Genomic DNA, 25,617 nt, shown 5'->3' on the forward strand with positions numbered 1-25,617 from the left:
GACATGTAAATTTCTAAATGGCTTTGGACCAGGATTCAGAAAGGGTCATTATGTCTCGTATAAATTCAACTGATCCTTAATATCTTCTTCTAAAGCCTTTCCTTGGGTGGTCAGAAGCAAAATTCAACTAGGAATGGGACTTTTCAGTAGTGAATATTGTTTGGGAATCCTCTCCCTAGATAGAATCAGGGAGGGTCAGCCTTGTTGACTTTGGAATGTTCTAATAGCTGCTTTGAATAACAGAGAGGCAGCTAATTAATAATTGAAGGAAGTAGGTACAATTATTTCCCATGGTTTGTTTGTTGGGGTTTTTTTTAATGGCTACAGTTCTTAAAAATTTGTGCCCAGCTTTCTAGATTTTTTTTTTACAGAGAAAATAGGATTTCAAATATTTATAATGGATACAGTTAAATAAATGCATTAATTTTATATAAAAGCTGGTCTGAATTATTCATGTATTTCATAATGAGAGGTGATTCAAAAGAAAATTTTGTCACACCAATGCAGCCCAGATCTACTGTTAATTAGCTTTATGATGACAATACAAATTAAGGAGACATCTGCTTTTAGATAGCTGTTTCTATGCCGGATAATTTGCTCCCACGATGATGCAAAGTTAATTTCTTCATATGAATCATATGAAGGTAAAGGAAGTCCCTTGTACCAGCACTGGGTCATTACTGACTCGTGGGATGACATCACAAATTTTACTAGGCAAACTATGATCATGGGGTGGTTTGCCACTGCCTTCCCCGGCCGTTTGCACTTTACTCATTTCACCAACCTCAGAAGGATGGAAGGCTGAGTCAACTTTGAGCTGGCTACATGAAACCATCTTCTGTTGAGATCGAGCTCAAGTTGTGAGCAGAGCTTTGAGTCCAGTACATCTGCTACATTATGCTCCTACACTTCAAAATTATCCGTTTCTCTCCTCACCTTCCACAAAGGAAACCATAATACAAACTTTTGGCTGCTGTGAAAACATGTAGGTGACTTTGACTGACTCCCGTGTTCATCTAGCTCAGGGGTCTGCAACCTGCGGCTCTCCAGATGTTCATGGACACCAATTCCCATCAGCCCTGCCACCATGGTGTCCATGAACATCTGGAGAGCCGCAGGTTGCAGACCCCTGAGCTAGCTTAAGTCTAGGTAAAGCCCGTGGCAAGTATGCTGCTAGGAGAGCCAGATTAAGCTAGTACAGGGCCCATATTATCTGTTATAAAAGGACCCTAATTTTTGTTAAAAAGCACAAAAATATTAAAATGTAAATTTATCTGCATTGTAAAGTAATTCCATTTTTTCATTTGCTATGCAGCCAGATAATACATCAAATGTCTGACACATCCGTAACACTACTACTTCACCACACCTGTGCACGCAACACAGCAAGGAGCCAACACACGGTTGCACACCGCAGAATCCATAACACACACCCCACAGCTTGTGGTGCCAGGCAGCTTGCAAACATTTAGTGTGGGGTCCTCGGAAATGTGGGGTCTACAGCAATGCTACTTTTGCTGCTAGGTTAGTCCAGCCCAGGCTAACAGTGACATTCCAAACTATTTTGCTTAGCACCCGAGACCTGATCTCTTCTTTTTTTATATAATTTTTATTTTTTAAAAAATCCTTATTTTAAAAAAAAAACACAAAGTATAAAACAAAAGTGTAGAATAGTAAAACAAAAGAATCACAACTACAATTTCAAACCATAAAACAAGTTGTATATACACCTGAACAAGTCATCATCCTTTCCAATCCATTAAAAAAATAGAGAAACAGTCATTTCCACCCCCATATTCAATAAATAAATGTACTGGTGGTTCCCAGCCCCTCAATGATACGGCTGGCCTCCACCCGGGCCAGGGCTTTTACGGCCCTGGCCCCTGCCTGCCTGGTGGAACACTCTTCCTCCAACTGTCCGGGCCCTGCGGGATCTTGGAGAGTTCCACAGGGCCTGTAAGACCGAGTTGTTCCACCGGGCTTTTGGGGAGGCCAGCTATTGATGGTGAGCGCCCTCTTTGCCTCTCCCTTTTTAACATTCTGGGAGCTGTGACATCTAGATCCACCGTCCCCCTCTTTGGGAGGGTTTTATTGATAGTTTTAATACTGGACGCCAAGTGGTTTTTGTAGAACGCTGTAATTTTATGTTTTAATGATGTTATTTATATTAATTATTTATTTGTTTATGTAATATTGATTTGTTGTTCACCGCCCAAAGCCCTCAGGGGATGGGGCGGTATATAAATATGATGAATGAATGAATGAATGAATGAATGAATGAATGAATGAATGAATGAATGAATGAATGAATGAATGAATGAATGAATGAATGAATGAATAAATAAATAAATAAATAAATAAATAAAAATAGCTTTAACCTCTGGGGTGCTGTGTGGTTTCCGGGCTGGATGGCCGTGTTCTAGCAGCATTCTCTCCTGACATTTTGCCTGCATCTGTGGCTGGCATCTTCAGAGGATCTGATAGAAGGAAAGAAAATCAAGTGAGTAGCAATAAAGATAGCAAGGTCAATGGGTGAGGGCATCTGAATAGAAGCCACAGATGCAGGCTTAAACATCAGGTAGAATGCTAGAAATTACTATACAGCCCGGAAACGCACAGCAGCCAAATGATTCCGGCCGTGAAAGCCTTCGACAGTACATTGAACTTTTAACCTCATTACCCAGTTTTATAAGTAACTCATATATCCCAGCTCAATCAACTCCAACTTAAAAGTGAGACACTAAACTAATCCTTGACTCAATCTCCTCTTCTTACATATTACCTAATATCCCAATATAGCAATAATATAAATCATACAGAACAATTCTTTTTTAATATGATTCTTTTCTAATTATTTAATCAAGAAAAAACTTTGCTTATCCCACTTCCAAGCAAGACACAGAATAGTCCAGCGTCAGCACAAGTCATTTCATATATCTTGGCTCCTTTCTATGATCCTCGCCACACAATGGGAAAAAAATTAACCACCCTATTTTCATGTTCTGATCTCTTCACCTAAGCAACCAAGAGACAACCTCAGCCAGCAGTACAGGAGAAGGCAACAGGTATGGCTTATGTCCATTACAGGCAGAAACCAACTCACACCACTACCCAAACTTAGGCTGTTTCTGCATGGCCATGATAGGCTGGGTCACGCATTACGACGCCGCACTCCAACTCCCCGACCATTTGCACCTAACGGTCCTGGTTGTGGTGGGGAACACGGGAGCACCCACGCCTCTGTCGCATCTACCTGCTCTATGCATCGGCCCGCGAGATCGGCCAGGCCAGGGGACACGCCCTCCCCTGCATGACCACTCCAGCATCAGTAGGGCAGGGCGCGGTCCCCAGGTTCGTGACGCGCTGGATGGCCGCCGCAGCGAGCGGTAGGTTGACAGTTAAAGGGGAGGGAGACTTCGAGCTGCTGCCGCTCGCATTGTGCAGCAAAGCCAGCCGCCGTTTTTCCATAAACCTCGCTGGGGAAGCGAGGTCGGAACGGGCGGCCTCAAGGGCCACTGGAGGCGAGGCGGCGCGTTGCGGCATGCGCCTCTTTGTGTGTCATCATCAAAGCCCCTGGGACGGGCGCTTTGCCATCCCCAGGGCTGTTAATGGCCCGTATGAAAGGGCCTTAGAGGACACATAAGCAAGAATATTATAATTGAAGGTAAGAAGGTGAGAATACAACAATTACAGAATGCACAATCTCCAGTTAAGGCTGTTGAGGTCAGTCCGGCACTGTTGTCCATGCTAGTTTCAGGGTGCTGGTGATACAGATGCTAGCGCTCCTTTCCAGGGAGGTTTCCAGTCACTTTGGATGGCACAGTGAGTCATCAGGAAACATTACTTCCTATGCTGCTGTGTGAGTCATTTCTTTGAAGTTACTCTCAGTAATTTAACCTGATTTTCTTCAGTTTTCATTCCATACATTTTACCATGAAGACAAAAATCCTACAGCAATGATTTAGCAAAGTAGCAACATTTAGGTTCAGTAAGACCTTAGGGACCAACAAGATTTCTGGGGAGTACCTTTCATTTTATTATTGTTTATTTTATTTTATTAAACGTGGCACCCCACCATTTCCCAGCAAAACCGAGCTCAGAGCAGCTTCTATACCCGGTGGTGGCGAACTCTATGGCACTCTAGATGTCTCATGGACTACAATTACAACGGTCCTATACCAACTGCACTGGCGTACAATCGAAAGTACCGAGGTCATGTTTAAAGTTTTGGTATTGACCTTCAAAGCCATTCGCCTTGGCCCTGCTTATCTGAGGGACCTGCCTCTCCTATATCGCCTCTAGGCCTCCCTCCTCCTTCATCGGAGGCAGACCTACTGGTAATCCCTGGCCCCAAGGCAATCCGGGTTGGCCTCTACAAGGGCCAGGGCCTTTACGCTCTGGCCCCCTATCTGGTGGAACAGGCTTCCAGGTGAGATCAGGGATTCTTAAGTGGACTTACAAAGTTTCCTCAGGGCCTGTAAAACGGACCTGTTCCACCAGGCGCTTGGCCAGCCGGGATGATGTCAACTCTGCCAAAAGAACATCTGGCCTGCATTATGGGTACATAAAGGGGAAGGAGGGGTTGTTTAGTATTTTATAGTATAGTACATGCCATCTGTAGTTAGTATTTTATATATTATTTTATTGTAAATTATGTATTTGATGTTTTAAATTGTTTTAATGTTCATGGACACCTCTGAGCCTTTGGGAGGGCAGTATACAAATATAAATAAATAATAAATAAATAATAAATTCCTTATCAGCCAATTGGCCATGCTGGCGGGGCTGATGGGAATTGTAGTCCATGAACATCAGAAGTGCCATAGGGTTCGCCACCACTGTTCTATACATTACTTAATTGTATCAAAATGTCATAAAACCATCTACAATTTAAAATCAATTTACATGACAACAATAGCCCAAGCAATTCAAGCATTAAACCATCATACACAACTTCATTTCAATGGCAACAGTTAAGTGTCCATAACTCCACCCTGGAGCAGCTCTAGAAATCTATCTGTCTCCATCTCATCATAAATCTCCTCACTGTGCCCAGGAAGGAGGGAACAAGATCATAGTTGCCTCAGCCAAAGGCCCAGTGTAACATCTCCATTTTGAAGGCCCATCAGAACTGGTTAAGATCCCATAAGGCCCTGGTGTCAGATGACAGGGAGTTCCACTAGGCTGGAGCCACAGCCAAAAAAAGGCCCTAGCCCTGCCAGGCTAACAGAATGTCCTTGGGGTCAGAGTCCACAAGAGGTTACTACTGGAGGACAGAGGTCTCCTCCATGGGCAGTGTGGGGATATGCGGTCCCGGACCACTCAAAGGCGATCTTTAAACTGGAAGGAGCTTTGGAGCAGCATTGGGGATCTTTGTATGTGATTGCCAGCTCTGGCCAGCTGCTCTTGCTTGAGGTGTCAGAAGGCATTTTGAATGCACAGTTGCACCCTCGTGCAGAGGTGTCTGGGGAAATGGCTCCCCAAGCAGACTCCTCCTCCAGACTCCTTCTCCCACTTTAGGCCCCCCACCCCCAGGCTCCCCTACAGCCTGGTTTCTGCCCTCCCCAGAGTCGGGGAGAGCAGGAGCCAAGCTGGCCACCAGGGATATGCTTTTAAAAAGCATGGAGCCCTGGGGCGGGCTCAAAGGTGGGGCCTCACCCCTGCCATGCCCTGTCCTTCAGGGTGGACCCCCACCCAAAGCCCTGGTCCCTGGCCTCCATGCTTTGAAAGCACATCCCTGGAGGCCGTCTTTGGCTCCTGCCTCCCCAGGCTCTGGGGAGGGTGAGCCTGGCTGCCGGGGTAGAGCCACCCTTGGGGCCAACTGCTGCTCTCCCCAGGGCCTGAGGAGGACAGAAGCCAGGAGGGAGGCCAGGAGGAGGGCGAGGTGCAGCAGAGGGGCGACGCTGGTTCGGCCATGTGTGGTGGACGACTGGCACCCTCTCACGCGTGACCAAAAAAGGCATGCCTGGTGCCTGGACTTTGTCAAGCCCTGCATTAAATACCTCAAGCATAAGCATTTTATTGTCATTGTGCATGCACAACGAAATTTGCAGCATCATTCCTCAATGCACACTATTTCAGACTCATACCCCATCCTCACTTTCCCTTCCTCCCCCCATCCCTACCCAGCCCCAAACACATCAACACGGTTATCGGAGTTTAGCCCAGCCACAGCTCTTAGAGTAGAAGCTGTCTCTAAGCCTCTTTGTCCTAGTTTTGATAGACCTGTATCATCTGCGGATGGTAACAGTTCAAAGAGAGTGTGCTGGATGAGACGGGTCTCTCAGAATATTTTGGGCTTTCTTTAGGCTTCGGAATTATAGAGTTCTTTCCCAAGGAGGGAGAGGGCAGCCGATAACTCCTCTGTGCAATAGTGATCACCCTTTGAGCCTTCCTATCTGCCACTGTGCAACTGGAGAACTATACACAGATGGAGTAGGTTAAGACACTCTCTTTATAGCACAGCGGTGAAAGGACAATTCCAGGAGTTTTCCATTCAGTTGTTGCTTCCTTAAAAGTCCTGTAGTACAGTCTTTGCTGGGCCTTCTTAACCACCTTCTCAAACAGCTGAGCCTGACTTAATCTGAAAGGGCAGGGTAAAAATCAGAGGAACTATGCTAAAACTAAACATAGGCTACTACAGTTTTTCAGTGCTAATGTCTGTTTTACACACACACACACACACACACAACACACACACACAACACACACACAATACACACACACACACACCACACACAGATGCACAACTAATTTTATAAAGTGATTTTAATTTTGGCCTGTTGGAAAAGTTCTTTTTTAAAGCATCTTTCTAGCTGAATCTGTAGTCGTGATATTAGCATCATCATGATAGGAAGGTTTTATTTTTTTTTCAGAAGTCTGAATTAATTATTGGTTTGTAGTGCATTTCAGTTACAGAAAGGGGTGGGGTGGGGGCTGTTTTGAAAAGAGACACAGAATTACAAAGGTATTAATTATCCTAGCATTCCAAGAATCAAACCTACAGAATAAGGCCGCTCACCATATTTCAAACAATCTGTCATGTAAATAACAAAAGAGCTATTTTATGACACAAATATCTTTTAAATTTCCCCTTCTCCCTTGAAAAGGTTTATGGTGGTAAAAATAGGAGTAGATTCTAAAACACTTCCTTCCATTCCAAACCTGCAGCTACTCAAGTTTTCCTGAGACTTTCTCCCTCCTGTGTCGTCATAGCAGCTCCCTTCATATATGGACAACTATTTAATTACACAGTTGGACAATTTCTGAAGTTGTAGTTAGTTAATGTGGAAACCAATACATTTTTTTCATTTGGTGGTTAAGGTTCCCACTGTGGGACTGCTCAAAACAAATCAAGAATGGTCCCTATTCCTCGGATTATCTTGGTTCTAGTTTTGATAGTGAATCTGTACAATTTCCACATTCTGGCAACATGGTGGAAAATCAATTTTATTAACACTAGTGGATTTCCTTTGTAGTGCTGACCTTGAAATTTTTTTTCCCTTTATTCAAATAGGCCATTTAGGATTTTGGTGGTTGTTGTTGTTGTTAAGAGCAACATTTTTTTCAAGTTTTAAATTATCGAAGATCCCTAAATCTCATGTAAATTGGGTTCCATTTGGGAATCTCAGGATATTTCTTCAAACAGTTCAACATTTCCAATACTTCTGGCCATGGAATAGCATTTCCAGTTGTTGTTGGTAGTGTAATGAATACAAATGCAAACATATTTGCACCTCTATGAGAATCATGGGTTCCCTTGATCCCATAGAGAATAGGAATAGAATAGAATAGAATCTTTATTGGCCAAGTGTGATTTCATTACACAAGGAATTTGTCTCCGTGCATATGCTCTCAGTGCGTACATAAAAAAAAAATACATTTGTCAAGAATCATAAGGTACAACACTTAATGATTGTCATATAGGTCTAGTAAGCAATCAGGAAACAATCAATCACGTAATGAAAAACATAAAATGTAAAATCATAAAAAAAAATAAATGAAATTGAAATGTCAGGCACAGGCTATAGTCATACAGTCATAAGTGGGAGGAGATGGGTAATAGGAATGATGAAAAAAAGTAGTAGCAGTAATTATATAATAAATATATAATAAAATAGTTTGACATTATCGAGGAATTATTTGTTTAGCAGAGTGATGGCATTCGAAAAAAACTGTTCTTATGTCTAGTTGTCTTGGTGTGCAGTGCTCTGTAGTGACGCTTAGAGTGGGTAAGAGTTGGAAACCAGTTTATGTCCAGGATCGCGAAATGTCAGTAAATATTTTCACGAAAGCCCTTTTGACCCGCAGCAGTAAGCAGGTCCTCTGTAGTCGCGTGTCGCGAGGTCAGCGTGAAGAACAGGCGATTCCAGACGAGACGTGATTTCGAATCTGGTGGAGAGCCGCCAGCAATCGAGCGCTAGCGGGTTTCCAGAAATTCCTAGCGAATTCTCCGCATGCTGGCTCCTGGCACCTTTTATTATGATTCTAGTGGGGCGCAGTAGAAGGGCATGGAACGGGGAATTCCAGGAGAGCCGGAGAGCCGGGGATTTGAGAGATCATCATGTGATGCATGATCCTGCCACCTGGCTGCTATGCGTCTTGGGAGAGGAGGCGGCCGGGCGCCTGGGCCTAATCCTCACCTGGGGCAAAGCCATTGTCCCTTTGTCCGGGAAGGACAATCTGCAGGTTGTGAGCCAGGTAGTTCATGACCTGTGACTCATCGGGGATGAGGGTAGAGGAGCGACCAGAAGGCCGCGTAGGAGCCGCGGTGTGCCAGCGCCTACTTTACGGTGCTGTTGGGTCAGCAGTGCATCCCCTTTACATCTCCCCTCCTTTTTTATGCTTCTAGAAGGGAGGCCGAGAAATATTAGGGGCGATTTAGGGGACGCCTTCGTCTCTCCGCTACCGCTTGGCCAAGCTGGCCGAAAGCTGCTTGTGCAAATAACATTAGGACGGATTGGCTACATGGCGTAAGGGAAAGCTCGAGGGTTTTGGCTTACATTGCTACAGGCAATATTAGATATACATTGAATGAAACAAGATCCGGCTAAATGAGGCACAATAATCAAGCCAATGCAAGGGAGCTGTACAATAAAGCACTCAACCATCCCCCGTAGCCAGCTCCAGAGGGCTGACCACCAGTGGGGTAGAACGCTGCCATACTTCAGATTAGATACAATATCTTGCAGTTCATACTTTCATATGAATCAAATGGGAATTATCAGAAAAGATTTTTAAAACAACACAGTTATTGGCTATGTACATTCTCACAACCTTGGTGATGCAATAACAACAAATAATCAATAGCCGCACTTGACGCTTGACGAAAGTTCCTGCTGCTCGAGGCCAGAGCAATCCAGAGCAATGGAGGTGGAGTTGATGGACTTCGCAAGGGCATTGGTGAACCCGTTTGCCAATGGTCTTAAGGCGTTGTAAGAAGCGAAGTCCGTGGACTCCTTCACTAGGAAGTCAGCGAGGGAGATCAACTCCGGCTTGAGGAGAAGGGCAAACCGCGATCAGCCCGGCAAGAGGGTGGTCGAGGGCAGAGTGGAGCGGCGGGTGATGCGTTCGGCTCCTGAGGTGGAGCCTGAGGCAGGATCGCATGGTGGGAGGCGACTAAGGCAACAGGAGAGTATCCGGCCTTGTTTGCCGAAAAGCAGGGATGTAGTTGAAAGTTCTTCTCCCCACAAGTCCAGAACCAACCCTTCGGAGCAAGATGTTCCTGGGTACACGGGGAATGTCCTCCCGCGTGGGCGCCATGCAGTTCCAGTTGGCCGAGCCGGTGAATGGGCCGAATTAGGGTCGTCTCCGGCTCGCCTCGGCCAAGGCCGGAGATGCGAGAGCGCAGGTGTTGGACTTGGTGGATTAAGCCACAGTCTTGGTGACAAGGGAGAGAGCGCCGGGCCGTGGGAGGGTTTGGAACTGACAGGTCCCCCCGCCGGGGCTCGCATATAGAGTACTCTGATGGATGAAGCATTCATAAGCGGCTCAAGCTTTCAGACTCCGCTAGGGAAGCTCCCCGTAGGGGTTTTGGCAAACGGGGAGCAGGCAGGAGCTTTAGCAGGCTCCCCGACTCCCCACAGGTACTGGCCCAGGGCAGAAGGATCGCAACGCTGGCAGCATGACAGCAAACTGCTCCCAGATGTTGGTCTGGTCAAATCTGCGTCCAGGGGTGGCGACTGCCCACCGACAGGAGTGCAGAGCAGTGCGGGCGAAAAGAGGATGGTGGCCGCCGAGTTGGCAGTGATGATTGCAAAGAGGGTGGGTATTGGTGAGGTTCTCGGCTGCCTCGGAGGTGGCCTTTGCTTTACGCGAAAGCAGCGACTCTTGAGCTTGGCTGGCGGTTGCTTTGACGCTCCCAGGCCCGGTCATCCGGCTCCTTGGACCACTTGAGCCGGGCCGGTGGCTATGGCGTTCTGCTGAGGCCGCTGGGCGGGATCCCAGAGAGATTACGCTCCATCTCCGGGATGGGGGTCGATGATTTCCTCCTGGCTTGGTCATTCCATGGGCTGGCCTGTCATGGCGAAGTCGGGATCCACCGGAGATCTGTGGTGGAAGAAAGGACTGAAACACACACCTTCCTTCAGGTTATTATAGGAGAGGGCCGGTCACTGCCCGGGCTTGGAGAGCCGATGGCGGGGAGGTCAAAAATCAACCGTTTGTTGGGTTTCAGTGTTTGATATAGGACGACAGGGTTTATTTTTTTAGCCTTTTCGCGTAAATAGGGTTGCTTTGCACGAAGTCTATTAGCCTCTAATAGCCCACGCCTCTTTCTTTAAATTGTTTTGACAGGAAGGGCAGAGGGTAGGCTTATCCTGATGGAAGCTGGCTTCAGGCGGCCATCAGGGTGTGGCCAAAGCCGGTGGGTCCGGAGCCTCCCGAGGGGAGGAGAGAGCAAGCGGACCCTGGGGAATTGTGGAGTGTGCATGCTTAATTTGCAACACAAAAAAGAGGGCTTGGATGCTTTGCGTGATGGATGCATCCGGGAGACAAAGTAATCAGGGCGCATTAGGGGTAAATTTCTACACACAAAGGGGGGGGGGGGTGCTTTCTTTGCAGGGAAAATGTACTTTACCGTGACCTTGGTGGTTAACGCTGAGAGGCTGGAATGGCGCTGAATTTGTAATCGAATTATCTTGGGGATTGCCGCCTTCGCCTAAACCGGGCCTCAGCATAGAGGCGGCTGCTGCCGTCAGCTTCGGCCTTGCATTGGTCAGCTTCTTGCCAGGCGCCATGGGCAACTACCTAACCCACACAGGTTTGTGTGTGAATTTGAAAGCGGCAGCATCCCTTTGATTCAGGAGGCTTCCGTCCTGGTCACCAAAATCACTCCTTAAAGAGGCTGTTTCGGCTAAGCTCTGGCTTTTATGGTAGCCATAAGCCAAACAGGTTTGTCAGGGGCATATGGTGCAGCCTCTTTTAAACTGGGGCCTGTCCTCCGGCAGTGCTGCGGTACCAGGGGCCGGGCCCAGATTTTAATCTGTGGAGGGCCAGTCAGCCAATTGGCCCTCCGCGCCTCTTGCTGGTTGAAAAATTAGAGGAAGAGGGAAAAGGAAAAGGGGGGGTAGTTTCTTCCGCGATGGAAGTTCACGAGGGATGAGTTCGGAAGGCACAATTAGGGGATCTATGATCTGTGTGATGGCCTTATCCATCCCCAGACTAGGAGTCGCTTTGACCTGGCCTTATGAGGTCCCTTTCCCAGAGGTTGACATGGATAATGTCCAGGAACGATATGCGGACTGTGCCAGCTGCCGCTCGAGCCCTGTGGCTGTGGACCGTGAGCTGGCGTGGATGCTCCTGCCTTCGCTGGTTTGTTTCTCTCACCCCCCCAGATGTCGCGGATAGAAACCCCGTTGGCCACTGGTCCAGGCTACTTTCGGCTGCTCTTGATGACTGTCAGCTATCAGCGCCCCGGTGTCCACTCAGGTCTCTTGAATGAACAATTCTCCACAGTGAGCTCCTAGATATCGGCGCGGAGGCCTTCCGATGCGTGTTTCCACCACGCGCAATGGTAGTATTGATGCCAGCCCTGATGGCTGCTGCCGCTCGTGGGCCTTTTATTATGCCGCCGGGCAGCTGGCAGCGATGTGGGGTAGGAAGGATCAGCTGGCTGCTTAGCTGGTCCTTGGCTGGGCAACTCCTGGCGGATGTTTGTCCAGTGACTTGGAGATGGATGGAGTCCCTCGGTGCGCGGAGTCAATGACTCCAGGATGATGAACAATCCCTGCTCAGCTGGCGAGGCCCTTTGGCAGCACCAGCCCAATGGTCCCGATGAGGATGGGGTTGCGCCATATTGGCATTGGGCTAGCGACGAAGGACCCTACGGTGGGAATTTCTAGAAGGAGATGGGCTGGCGCACAAGGAGCGAGATTCCACGCAGAGGGGTGGTTTGCGTGTGTCTTGAGTGTTTGGGCCTGCTCGTAGTACTCTTCCCTTGGTCCTGGGCAGGGAGATGCCCGGGCGCCTTGAAGCTTCCGGACGGGCAGTCGCTTCTCCAGTGGAAGCCTTTCGGCACATAGGCATCGAGGTTTTTTGGCGCTCCTCGGGCCTTTCGGCTCTTTGGGGAGGGACTTCTCTCCATCGGGTTGAATTAGGCCCCCCCTGGCCGGCTGCCTACACTCCTTCGCCGAGCCGCCCTGATTCCTGGCCGCAGAATTAAAGCGCATCACTTTTGGGGGCTGTCCCCTGGCGGTGGAGAGTGCTGGGCGGCAAGAGGTGGCTAGTTTGGTGGGCTGAGGATCCGGCGTCCTATGGCAAGCCTTAAGCATGTCGGCCAGTTCAGGATCTTCGTTTAGGCCATTCGCGTGATCGGTTCTCGACGCACTCTGCGGTGGAGGCGCTCTCTTTGGCGGTAGGCGCATGAGGAGCCTGCCGTTTGGGCCTATCCTACGCTATCTACCTGCCTCTTAAAAGCCTTCCTGGAGCCTGTCTTCACAAAATCGGTAGAGGCTCTTTGGGGATTTTCTGTCGGGATGGTGGAGAAACTTTGGGTTAGCTGGCTGGCCAGCATTAGGGGATCTCTGATGAACGCATTTCTTTGTAGGCGCATTCAGAGGCGCATCGGGTGAAGCGGGTATGGCCTCTGGCAGGACAATCTGATACGCTAGGGTTGGCGAAGTATACATGTGAAGCTGTAAAGCTGGGCGCGAGCGGTGAAGCCACTTCGAGGCGCTCCCCTAATGCGATACACTGCTTGGCGGAACTCGGCTTTCCCAGATCACAAATTGATACAGGGCCTGCAAAAGCGATGCGAAGGTGGTCTTCCAGTCATCCGAACCATTATTAGGTGATTCTCCTTGGCGCACCGCTTCTAGCATGCCTCTCACATAGGGGCTGAGTGATCTAATGGCCCCGCATGACGCTTCTTTGGCGGAGCTCGGTGAGGAGATGGTATAGCTCAACGGGCGGTAATTCTCGACAACTTTCCGCCAAACAATACCATCCTCCCCTCGGTTATCCGCGTGGAAGTGAACGGGGCATAAAGCCGCAGAATATCGGCACATCGCTCTCTCCGCCAGGGTTTCCTTTTTCGCAGGTCGGTGGTTAATACGCTCTGGGCGCAGGGTTTTGAAACCCGCTAGCCATTACGCGGGGCAACGCACCGACGGAGGTGCTATGGCTTCAAGAAAAATGAAGGCGGAAGTTCCAGCGTGGGGCGTGGCCGAGCCGGAGAATTTTAAGGGGAAAAGGAGGCAGGGGAGCATTAGAAGGGGCAAGAAGGAGGATTGCAGGCGTCCAATTTAGGAGGGATAGAGAAAATTCGGGTGAAAATCGAAGTTGAAAGATCGAAAGGAGGGCTGCCTACAGCCAAGGGAGCCATAGGTCTGGCAGGCTGATGGCGACATAACATTGTCTCCATCGGCCAGTAGCAGCCACACCGGCCATTCGAGGCTCTGCAGCGTAAGAGTCGCTCGATGTTTTCCCCAATCCTTAAAGATTCAATGTCTCCCTCCAGGTACCATGGACATTGAGCTTCAATCTCCTTTATCTACCACCTGAGCGCGAGCTCCCCTCTCTTTAATGGGACCCTGCCGGCGTTTAAGGGCTAACAGCTTTAGCTCGTTAACGCAGCTTAACGTCATAAGCCCTGCTTTTGCAAGCTCCATACATACTCACCCGTGTTCCGCTGGACGCAGAGAGTGTCCTAGGATTCGAAGTCCCTGGATGCGCTCGATCCAGCGGACGGCGATACTGAAATGGTAACCCTGGATTTCGATCCAGCCGGATCTCGGCAATGCACGGCCTACTTTCCCAGGCGTAATGTGGAGCAGGGTGGAGGTTCTGAGGACTTCGCGGTTTTGGCACCAGTTAGTAAGTAGATCGCGCTGAGGTCAGCATAAGAACGGTATGAGACGCTGTGGATTTCCATCTGGTGGAGAGCGCCAGCAACGGAATGCGCTGAGTTTCCTGCGGTTCCTAGCTTAGCGATTCTGGTTGGCTGGCTGCCTGGCACTCTTTTATTATGATTCTATGATTCTGGGAAGCATGTAGAAGGGCTGAAACCCGTGAGCGAAATTCCGGAGAGCTGGAGAGCGGGGGATTGAGAGATCATCATGTGATGCATGATCTCACCTGGCTGCTACGCGGCTTGAGGAGAGGAGCGCCGCCTGTCAGCCTAATCTCACCTGGGGGCAAGGCCATTGTCCCTTTGTCCGGGATTAATTCGTGGTTGTTTGTGAAACCCAGGTAGTTCATGACCTGTGACTCCATCGGGGGATGAGGGTGGGGAAGCCGGAAGCAATTCAGAAGTTGCAGCCGCAGCCGCGGTGTGCCGGCAGCGCTTCATTTACGGTGCTGGGTCAGCAGTGCATCCCTACAGTCCTCAATGGAAGGCAGGTTAGCAGCAATTGTTTTTTCTGCAGTTCTGATTATTCTCTGAAGTCTAGGCCAATGTCATCTTGTTGGGTTGCAAAGAACCAAACCACACAGTTATAGAGGTGCAGATGACAGACTCAATGATTCCTCTTGTAGAACTGTGTATCAGCAGCAGCTCCCGGGCAGTTTGAGCTTCCTGGAGTTGGCGCAGGAAAGAACATTCTTTTGTTATTGTGCTTTTTTGATGACATTTTGGATATTAGGTGTCCATTTTAGGTCATGAAGATATGATGGAGCCTCAGAAATTTAAAGGTCTCTACTGTTGATACTGTGTTGTCTGAAGTTATTGTGGGAGAGGGAGGTAGGATGGGAGTGGTTTCTCCTGAAATCTACCACCATTTCACCTACGGTTTTAAGTGTGTTCAGTTCTAGATTGTTCCGAGTGGCACCACGCAGGCTAGATTGGTTCAACCTCCCGGCCTGTATCGCGGTTTTTCCCCATCGTTGTCTCGAATGAGAACCAATCACTGCTGTATCATCTGCAAATTTCAGTGCATTTTAACAGATGGATCGTTTGGAGATGCAGTCATTGGTATACAAAGAGAAGTGGTGAAAGTACACGGTACCTTGGGGCCCCTGTGCTCATTTTTACAGGTGCGTTCTGATGTAATTTTTTCCTAGCTTCACCTGGGTTTGCTTCCTATCTGTTAGGAAGCTTGTGATCCACTTACAAATATGCTCAGGTACTGCTAGCTGATTTAGTTTGGTTAGAAGAATGTCCGGTATGATAGTATTGAATGCTGAACTAAAGTCAACAAAGAGCACCCTTGCATAGGTCTTTGGCGATTCAAGATGCTGTAGGATATAGTGCAAAGCCATATTAACAGCATCATCTGTCGATCTATTTGCTCGGTATGCAAATTGCAAGGGGTCCAACAGTGGATCCGTGATGGTTTTCAAATGGTACATCACTAGCCTTTCAAAAGTTTTCATAACTACAGATGTTAGAGTAACTGGTCTGTAGTCTTTCAGTTCCTTGATGGAAGGCTTCTTCGGCACTGGGACGATAATGGAGTGTTTGAAGTGTTTGAATTGTGTGTATATAATTTCTATTTAGGTATATCCAAGTTAATGTGTATAGTGTAAGATGGAGCAGAACTTGCTACTTGCTGTTGTGGGGAGAGGAAGGGAAAGGAGTTTGCAAGCCCCTTTGAGTCTCCTTATGGGATATAAATCCAAACTTCTACTCCTTCTCCTCCTCCTTGGGCCGCTCCTCACTCATCATAAGCCCCAGGGTCACCTCTTTGAAAGACACGGGGATCCTTGATGTTCCCCACATCATCACTCAAGCGCCTTCACTGCGCAAGAGCTGTACTCGGAATTTGCCGGCCTTCCCACCTCCTGGCGTCAGCGTGACGCAGATTAGGTCCTCAAGAAAGAGCAGCATTTTCAAAAACCCCGCAGCAAGGAGGTGGGAGAGCGGCAAATTCCGGGCGTTGCTGGAGCTGAAGGTGCGGCTGCTGCTGCTGGCCCGGGAGGAAGCCGCTGCAGCCGGACTCAGCAACGAGCTGAGCTTAGTGGCGGGAGAGGAGGAGGACGGCGACAAAAAAGGTGGCTCTTTGCCGGGAGCCTCCCGTGTTGCCCGGTCTGGGGGCCAAGCCCCCACCCCAGCCGGGACTGGCGCACCACCAGTGCCTGCGGCTGTGGTCCGGCGCACCTCGCCTGCTGCCCAACGTGCGGAGCAGCCACAGGACCCCCGAGTGCCGGAGGAGAGGGGCAAAGGGCACCGCTTCGAAGGCTTCGCGCTCCAGGAGCCTGAGCAGTGGGAGACAAATGTCTCCATGGTCAAAAGCCACGGAGGCTATTCTAGTGGGGTCACTGCGCAGTTGCACACAGAGGAGGTAAGTGGGGACTGGTCCCTTGTCTTGTTTGGCCTTTAGCTGTGAGGCTTTTGTAAGTATGTTGCAGACAAAATCTTGTCACTTTGCTGTGATCTTCCAACCAGTCTGGATACAGGGATAGCCCTATCTAAAACTAGAGGCAGCGAAATGTGGCGCTACCTCGCAGCCTCCAAGTGGGCTTTCCAGCAGTGTGGAAAGCAAGAAAAATCTCACTGCTGCCACCACTGTCACCACAATGCCTTATAAAGCTTACAGGTCTTAGGTCACCAAAAGGGTGACCTTTTGAGGGCCGGGACACACCACTCCTGGCTCTAAACCACAGGTGTCGAACTCGCGGTCCTCCAGATGTTATGGACTACAGTTCCCATCATCCCCTGCCAGCATCATGCTGGCAGGGGATGATGGGACCTGTAGTCCATAACATCTGGAGGGCCGCAAGCTTGACACCTATGCTAAACCAGTGGTGGGATCCAAAAATTTTAGTAACAGGTTCCCATGGTGGTGGGATTCAAACTGTGGCGTAGCGCCAATGGGGCGGGACGGGGCACGATGGGGGCGTGGCCGGGTATTCCAGGGGCGGGGCATTCCTGGGTGGGGCTGTGGCAAGGACGCAGCCACTGCGCTGGTCCTTGGCCGGGAAACGAATGCACGCAGGCGTGCCGGTGCACCTCCTGTGCTAGACTGCTTCAAGTTCTGCGTGCTACTGCTGAGGAGCGGAGGAGGGGCGTAACTAAGGCAAAAATCACGTTGCAAAATCACCAATTAGCAACCCCCTCTCGGCACACGCAAATAATTAGTAACCTACTCTCGGGAACCTGTGAGAACCTGCTGGATCCCACCTCTGTTCTAAACCTTAGGAAGCTCCACCCCTGGGAATGCCTCTCCCACTGACATCTGATTGGGTCACCAGCATAGCCCCGCCACAGCCTGGACTTCTGGGTTTCACGGCATGGAGTTGAGGGATGGGCAGCGGCTGGCACAACTACCATCTCTGCCAGGGTAAGTGCCCTGAGGATAGCAGATGCGCCTGCCCAGTGGCTGCCCATGACTTGCTCCCTAACTGAGAAACATCTCTTTCAGTTACAGTTTTCAAGAAGAATCGGTGCTCTCATTATTTTTAAAAAGTGCCACGCAGTGTCTGACACACAGCAGATGAGTGAGATGTGAAAGCTCTTTGATTTTACACAAAGCGAGGATATCTGCTGACAGGAATCATGTGGCGGAATCATCAATGTTATCTTGTGATTTTCGAGAGTATTTGTGTTATTGTCAACTCGGGGCTGACGTGAAATGTTCACAGATCGCAGGTTCCTTGAGATTCTGCAAAGCTATTTCATTTCTCAGGGTTTAGCGCTAGGGGATTATGTTTTGTTTGGTTTTTCAAACTTTTGTCTCAGGTCCAGATTGACTGATTTTTAATCCCTGACTTTTTTTAACAAAAGCACTGATTTGCATCCAATTCTTGGGTTTTTTAAAAAAAGAACTGTTTTTAGCTTTTAGGAAGAAAATAAACACGTCCTGTTTGCTACAATCTTTTTTTGTACATCCAGTTTCTGAGAATCAAGGGAGGAAATCACTAGATGTTACACAAGATCTTGCATAACCAGAACTAAGGCCGTATTAACCCATGGCCAAGCCCCTAGGCCAGTGATGGCGAACCTTTTCGAGGCCGAGTGCCTAACCCAAAACCCACTTATTTATCGCAAAGTGCCAACATGGCAATTTAACCTGAATACTGAGGTTTTAGTATAGAAAAAATGGTTGACTCCAAGGCACACATTACTTGGGAGTAAGCTTGGTGGTAGTTGGCGGCTTTGCTTTGAAGCAACTGTGCAACTCTTCGAACGGGTAAATCACGACCCTAGGAGGGTTTACTCAGAAGCAAGCCCCATTGCCAGCAACCGAGCTTACTCCCAGGTAAAGGATCATGCTTTAGTTCTTCCCATGAAAATCAGTAGGGTTTAACAGCGTTTAACAGGGTTACCTACACTGCTTCTCTAAAACTAGGTCTTAGGTTTAGTGTAATAATCTCCCTGAAATAATTGCACTATTATCACATGACGAGCTCTGTTCATGCGTGCCCACAGAGAGGGCTCTGAGTGCCACCTCTGGCACCCGTGCCATAGGTTCGCCACCACTGCCCTAGGCTTTCAGGTATGTTGGGCACTTCAGTCTTTCACACCACTACAGTTGACAGCCTGATCCCAGTACCCTAGGTACTAGACCACGGTACATAGCCCTATGTCCATTTTTAGGGTCTTCTGAAGAATTTTACTCACAATTTTGCTTACTCACAGGCAATCAAGGTCACAAATACTGTATTGCTCATAGAGGTGTCATAAGGGAGGAAGCAATATGATGTCACAACCCTGATGCTAGCCCAATTGACCTGCTGTCTCCCTCTCCCCCATGCCCCATTGACTCAAAACAAACCTCAGCTGACTACAGGTAGCCCTTACAACTTGTTCTCAATCACTTTATACACTTGCTCAGTCAACACCTGTCAGAAAGGCCGAAGCCATTGTGGGTTGGTAACAGTGACTCAGCAATTTTTTTTAAAAAAAAAATGGTGGGCCCCTAGTTCCTGTGGGGCCTTTAGGCTTCAGCCTAGACTGCTTTATGGATAATATGGCCCTGACTAAAACTAAAAATGAGGCTCTGATCCAAATTAGGTGCAGTGCACAGTGGTCCCAGAAGCTATGGCCAAAGGTGGGGGGTGACAAAATCCTATGCACCCAATCTGAGTCAATTCAATTTCAATGTATTACAGTCAAAGACCAGCAAATTACAGTCAGGGACCGACAAATTCTATACAGCAAATTACAGTCAAGGATCAACAAATTCTATACACCTCTCAACCTTGTAATTCCCAGTGTAACTGTAATATATAAACTACCCTAAAATCAACACTGAGGCCTAATTTGTTTCACTTGTCCCATACATACGGTAACTTAGCATTAAAATACATCCAGTCCATAACTTAGCATTAAAATAAATCCAATCCATAACTTAGCGTTAAAATAAATCCGATCTATAACTTAGCGTTAAAATTAATCCATTCCATAATTTAGCATTAAAATGAGTCTGAGTTTCACAGCAAGTTTTTTTTAAAATCTTGGTAATAATACTTGGGCTCAGTAATAATACTTTGGCTCCACCCCCAAATCTTCAGGAGTTTCCCAAAGCAGTTTTGGCAAGCCAATCAATGTATCATCATTCACTCAATGACGAAAATGGGCTTGGATTTTTCATTCCCTTCGAGAAACAGAATTGTTTATATGCAGACATTCAAAACATTTGTTTATTTATAAGTCTTTTTGTGATTTTCCCCAGGATGTATGAACAGTCAAATGAACCAATCCATTAGATGACCGTATGTGTAGAAATAATAAAGACTCCGTCTTGAGCAGGAGATTCAGAAATACAAAAGTCCGGTGTGAATACATGCAGCACTCCTTGGAACAGGTGCCAATTCCGTCCATTACCACACCGTGTTGCTTACAAAGGGATTGCATCCTTAAATGTGTCACACCAGCAAGGTGAGAAGGTGGCTTGGAAGCTATCCCCAAGAACACATCCCACTGAAAACAGCACAACACGGCTCTCTAGAAAGGGCCATTCACTTTTTAAAAACACTAAGAAGCAGCAGATTGAAAAGAAAATCTTCAACAAATGTTTAAAGGCAGAGCATATTTTCAGCTGCATCCTTTCAATGGCATGACACATAAACTTTGCCTTTAAAAGTCTATGGACCTTTCCCCACGTACCTTCTGCTGCGTGCTAGTCGGGCCAAGTAGCGCTGGGTCCCGCAGCACTCCCCACTACAGGGGCGGCGACAATGCAGCCGCCCCGACGCTACCGCTGTCGCGCCCCCTCAGCACGCGTAATTCCTGGCGCTGGAGAAAACGGCGCCTTTTGATGACCCTGCGGGGTCGTGGGGAAGCCCGGGCGCGCGCCAGAAATTACGCGCACAGTGAGTAGTGTGCAGCGACGGCAGCAGAAGGAAAAGTGGGGAAAGGCCCTATGATTTCAACATGTCAAACCAGCAAAACAGAGAATGAGATGGTTATTGGGTGGTGGGCCGTAGCCTGGTTCCTATACAAGGGACCCTCCTCTTTACCTGAAAAACTGAGAAACGTCTGGTACAACTTCTCTAGCCAGGGGTATTGGGGGTGGTAATCCACCAAGTTCCCCTGGCCCAGGTTGCTCTGCCAACACCTTCACAGAAACCAGGAGGGCTGTTTGCCTCATTTTGTTGTCCTCCTACATGTTGCCCATAATGTTGGGGCCTCAATAGCTGCTTGAAGCCTTTCTAGGAATTCACAATTGTTCATTGTAACCATTTGCTTCCCTTGAAATCATAGCAAGTGCTTTCCTTCGGAACTGAGGCACTTGCTCTGTTTTCCAGTTTAGCAAAAGGTTTGTGAGCAATTATGGATTCCCCATCTCTGTTCCATTAAGGATTGGTTAATTCACAGCCTTGTGTTGGTCTTAAATCTGTAAATGTGGGTGGGGATATCAACAGTGGTGGGATCCAAAAATGTTAGTAACAGGTTCCCATGGTGGTGGGATTCAAACAGTGGCATAGCGCCAATGGGGCTGGGCGGCTCACGATGGGGGCGTGGCCAGGCATTCCAGAGGCGGGGCATTAATAATTTCTCTGTTACTGTAAAAAACTCTTACTGTAAAAAAAAGTTCCTAATTTCTAGCTGGTATCTTTCTGTCCATAATTTAAACTCATAGCAACTCCTATCGTCTGCTGCCAACAGAAACAACTACTTCTCCTCTAATTGACTGCCTGTCAAATACTTAATACTTCCAAATACTTAATTTTGTTTCTAGAAATCAAAAGAAGGATACTTTCCTGAAACCAGGAACTTTACCATATTTCTAAAACATGTTTTTAAAACAGCCCAACAGGGAGAATTATCCCGTTTTCTACTTTCGCTAACCAGCCACATAGGAAACAACAGGACTTTATGATTTTTGGACCTAATGGAATTTCTAACAGAAAAGCAGACCCAATTAGTAACCCCCTCTTGGCACCCACAAATAATTAGTAACTCACTCTCGGGAACTGGTGAGAACCTGCTGGATCCCACCTCTGGATAACAAGGAATCTTTTTCTAGGATTCTATGGTGACTCCTGTCAACTGTGGTTCCAACACTTCCTGAAGTTCCAAGATCTAGTAAACATCCTTCACTATTCTACTGTTGATGCACCCCTCGATCCCTTTCAAAAGGGCAATTCTCTTATCTCTTTTTACTGCCTGAACATGGCTGTGGGTGGGCTTTGAGCAGCCATTGACCAACCGAAGATTGACTCAAGGTGCCATCTTGAATTTTAAAAAAATTCTGGGAATTAATTGCTACTCAGCAGCCTAAATGAATGTTTGTCCGCTCTGTTGTTATTTTTCTAATAAATTGGCAACGTTATCTTTTTAATATTGCATCTGGATATTACACAGAATCGTGTGCTGCGAATCTATTTTTGTGGCATTATGGTGCAGCTGAGATGAGTAAAACAGCAACTCGTCTTATTAAAATGCGCAGCTTGGATAGTTACTGTGTATGTTTTAATGAACGGCGAAAATGCATTTCTGTCACAGGCCTGCACTTGGGTCATTGAATGAGTACTTATCATCGGGGTCATAATATCTTCGTCCTTTACAGGGGGGAAAAATCTGTTGCGATCTCAAAGCATGCACTGTTGCATGAACTCCAGGCCTCATTTCTATTAACTAAGGAGTAAAATGACCATCATTACCCACTAAATTGGAAGTGGCACAGCGCATTACAGTTGGTACTGAAATAGAACTACTCAGTTTATGGAAGTTAGTTTAAAACAATGCTTCATCAGGCCTTTGGAGAGACCAGCCGCTGATGGCCCCCTCTTCCTCCTTATAACATCAAGCGGATCCTCCCGCCCCTTCCTTTTTGGTTTTTTAAGGGAGTTGTTAGTAGGTGCCATCTTATGTTGATCTTAAATATGCTGCATTTTAATGGGGTAAGGTTTATATTTATTAGAGCCGTATTAATTGATATTTAATGGTTTTAATCTGATATATGTGCTCTATTTTATATGCTGTTCACCGCCCTGAGCCCTGCGGGGGAGGGCGGTATATAAACCTAATAAATAACAACGACGACGACGACGACGCCGACGACGCCGACGCCGACGATGATGATAATTTATTTATTTATTTATTTATTTATTTATTTATTTATTTATTTATTTATTTATTTATTTATTCAATTTATATACCGCCCGATCCCTGGGGGGCTCCGGTCGGTGAACAACAGGAGCAATCATACAAATATAAATACATAGGCTCCATCCCATAAAATAGCTTAAAACTCATAAAAACAGCGAGTAACCATAATACATAATAAATAAATAGAAGGTGTCTGGCCCCAATTTAAAAACCTACCTCCCTGAGGGGGGGCCAGTGGGGCTCCCCATATGAGGGGGCTCCTCATATGAGGGGGACCCTGATGTAACTGCCCCAAGCACAGAGCAGTGAGGGGGCACCATATTAGCAGCTGGACACTCCAAAGGCCCGGTGGAACAACACGGTCTTACAGGCCCTGGCGGAAGGAACCTCACCCAGGGATCTCGCCAGAGGCCCGGACAGCTGGAGGAAGGGTGCGTTCCACCAGGCTGGGGTTAGTGCCCGTGTAGAAGGTTCTGGCCCGCGTGGAGGCTATCCAGCCGATCATAGAGGGCCAGGGACCACCAGCAGATTGGCTCTCTGCAGAACGCGTAGAGGCGGTAATTGGGACATATGGGGTGATGCGGTCCCGGAAGGTACGAGGGGCCCCAGGCAGCACAAAGCCTTAAAGGTCAGAACCCACACCTTGCGAAGCGATGATCTTCGAATTCAACCCGGAAGCTGGCAAATGCAGCTGCCGCCAACTCAGGCTGGATGTGTTCTCTGAAGGCACCTCCTGTGAAAGCAGGCGTGCATGCCGCATGCGTTGGACCAGTTTTAACTTCCGAATCAAACGCGAAGGTCAAGGCCGGGCGCATACAGCGAAGTTAAGCAATAGTCCAGCCTGAGGTGACCGTTGTATGGATCACAGTGGCCAGATCCTCGCTTGGGAGAGTGAAGGGAGCCAACCCGGCGGCCTGGAACGAAGATGGAAAAATGCAGTCCGGGTTATATGGGGCCACCTGGGTCTCCATTGAAAGAGATGGAATCCAGGTGGACCCCCCCAGGACTGGCGTAACGGAGGAAGGTTGGCGCCAATGAGACCCCCTCCCACACCGGGCAGCTGGAAATCTCCAACCTCACCCTCCGCGCCTAGCCAGAGGATCTCCGCCTTTCAATCGGGATTCAGTTGCAGCCTGCTCTGCTGCAACCAACCAGCTACCGCATGCTCAAACAATGCTGAGAGGCAGCCGGGGCGCAACTGCTCCCCCCTCCATCAACAGAATCGGAAGCTTTCGAGTGTCATCAGCATGTTGATGACAGATCAGCCCAAAGATCCGCACCAGCTGAACAAGTGGTCGTATGATAGATAAAGTTAAAGAATCAATAGCGGGGATAGCAGCGCTCCCTGAGGTACTCCGCACTGAAGCGGGCACTTCCTGGAGGCTTCATCCCCGCACCACACTTGCTGACTCCGGTCCCGGAGGAACGAGGCAATCCACTGAAGGACAGTGCCCCGAACCCCGGAAGCGGCCAGATGGTGGGTCAAAAGGTCATGGTCGACCATATCAAACGCTGCGGTAAGATCTAACAAAACCAGCAGCGCCGATCCACCTCGGTCAAGCTGGATACGGAGCGTATCTGTGATGGCGACAAGAGCAAGGCTCTGGAGAACCATAATAATAATAATAATAATAATAAAGTAGAATACAAATTAAGGCCGAACTCAATTCTTCAGTTATGTGACTGAAATCCCTGGAGGGGTCATGATGCTAAAAATGTGTGTTTTCCCAAATAATCACTGATGAAACTAAACTACCGTGGTATCATTGATACAAAAGATAGATTGTATTTTAACCAGGTGGAGAAAGGCTAAATATGTTAATTACTTTACATTTGTGAGCCTTAAATGCTATTTCTATAAATTATTATACAATAAAAAAAGAAAGAAATGAACTGAAAGTTCCTTTGCTGCTCTTCGTGTGAGTTTCTATTTCAAGTGGAAAAGTAACAAAAATGACAATATTACTTCATACAATATGCAATACCACTGATTCAAACAGAAATAGGGAACGCTGCATGAATTTGCGTGTCATGCACAGGGGCTATGCTAATCTTCTCTGCATCGTTCCAATTTTAGTATATGTGCTGCCAAAGATTAGCATAGTCCCTGCGCAAGCATGACACACAAATTTGTGAAGCATTCCATATTTCTGTAGGAAGCAATACTGTTGGTACTGTATAACATATGAAGTAATATTGTTATTTTTGTTATTTTTTCACTTTAAATAGAAACTCACACAGAGAACAGTGAAGGAACTTTCCATTCATTCTTTTCTTTTTATTATACAATATAAGGCTCACAAACATAAAATAATTAACGTATTTAGCCTTTCTCCACCTGGTTATAATACAATTTTTTTGTGTGTGTCTTCCCAACTGACAGTGCCCTTTGGCCCCTCACTCTTGTTTATCCCACAGCTGGGGAAAAAGACAGAGGGGTACACCATTGTCTCATTTCAGATCAGGACTTCTAATGTCCTTCTTACTTAAAAGGTAAAGTTTCCCCTTCAGTCGTGTTCGACCTTGGGGTACCGCTGCAAGCAGTGATTTCATAGGCAAGCCGTTTTTGTGGGGTAGTTTGCCATTGCTTTCCCCAGCTATTCTTTACCCCCTAGCTATGTGCTAAGTGCTCATTTACCGACCAAGGAATGGATGGATGGCTGAGTTGACCCTAAGCCAGCTGC

At 47.7% G+C, this 25,617-nt stretch overlaps 1 non-coding gene and 1 pseudogene across 1 annotated transcript; one reads left to right on the plus strand and one right to left on the minus strand.

Moving 5' to 3' along the window:
- Positions 1-24,931: 24,931 nt before the first annotated feature.
- On the minus strand, positions 24,932-25,035 carry LOC125443181. The gene has a single exon (XR_007246083.1). It is a non-coding gene; the product is annotated as a U6 spliceosomal RNA (small nuclear RNA).
- LOC125443184 lies at positions 25,024-25,085 on the plus strand (annotated as a pseudogene).
- The last annotated feature ends 532 nt before the right edge of the window (positions 25,086-25,617 follow it).

This window comes from Sphaerodactylus townsendi, linkage group LG13, assembly GCF_021028975.2.
Source record: "Sphaerodactylus townsendi isolate TG3544 linkage group LG13, MPM_Stown_v2.3, whole genome shotgun sequence".
Classification (NCBI taxonomy): domain Eukaryota; kingdom Metazoa; phylum Chordata; class Lepidosauria; order Squamata; family Sphaerodactylidae; genus Sphaerodactylus; species Sphaerodactylus townsendi.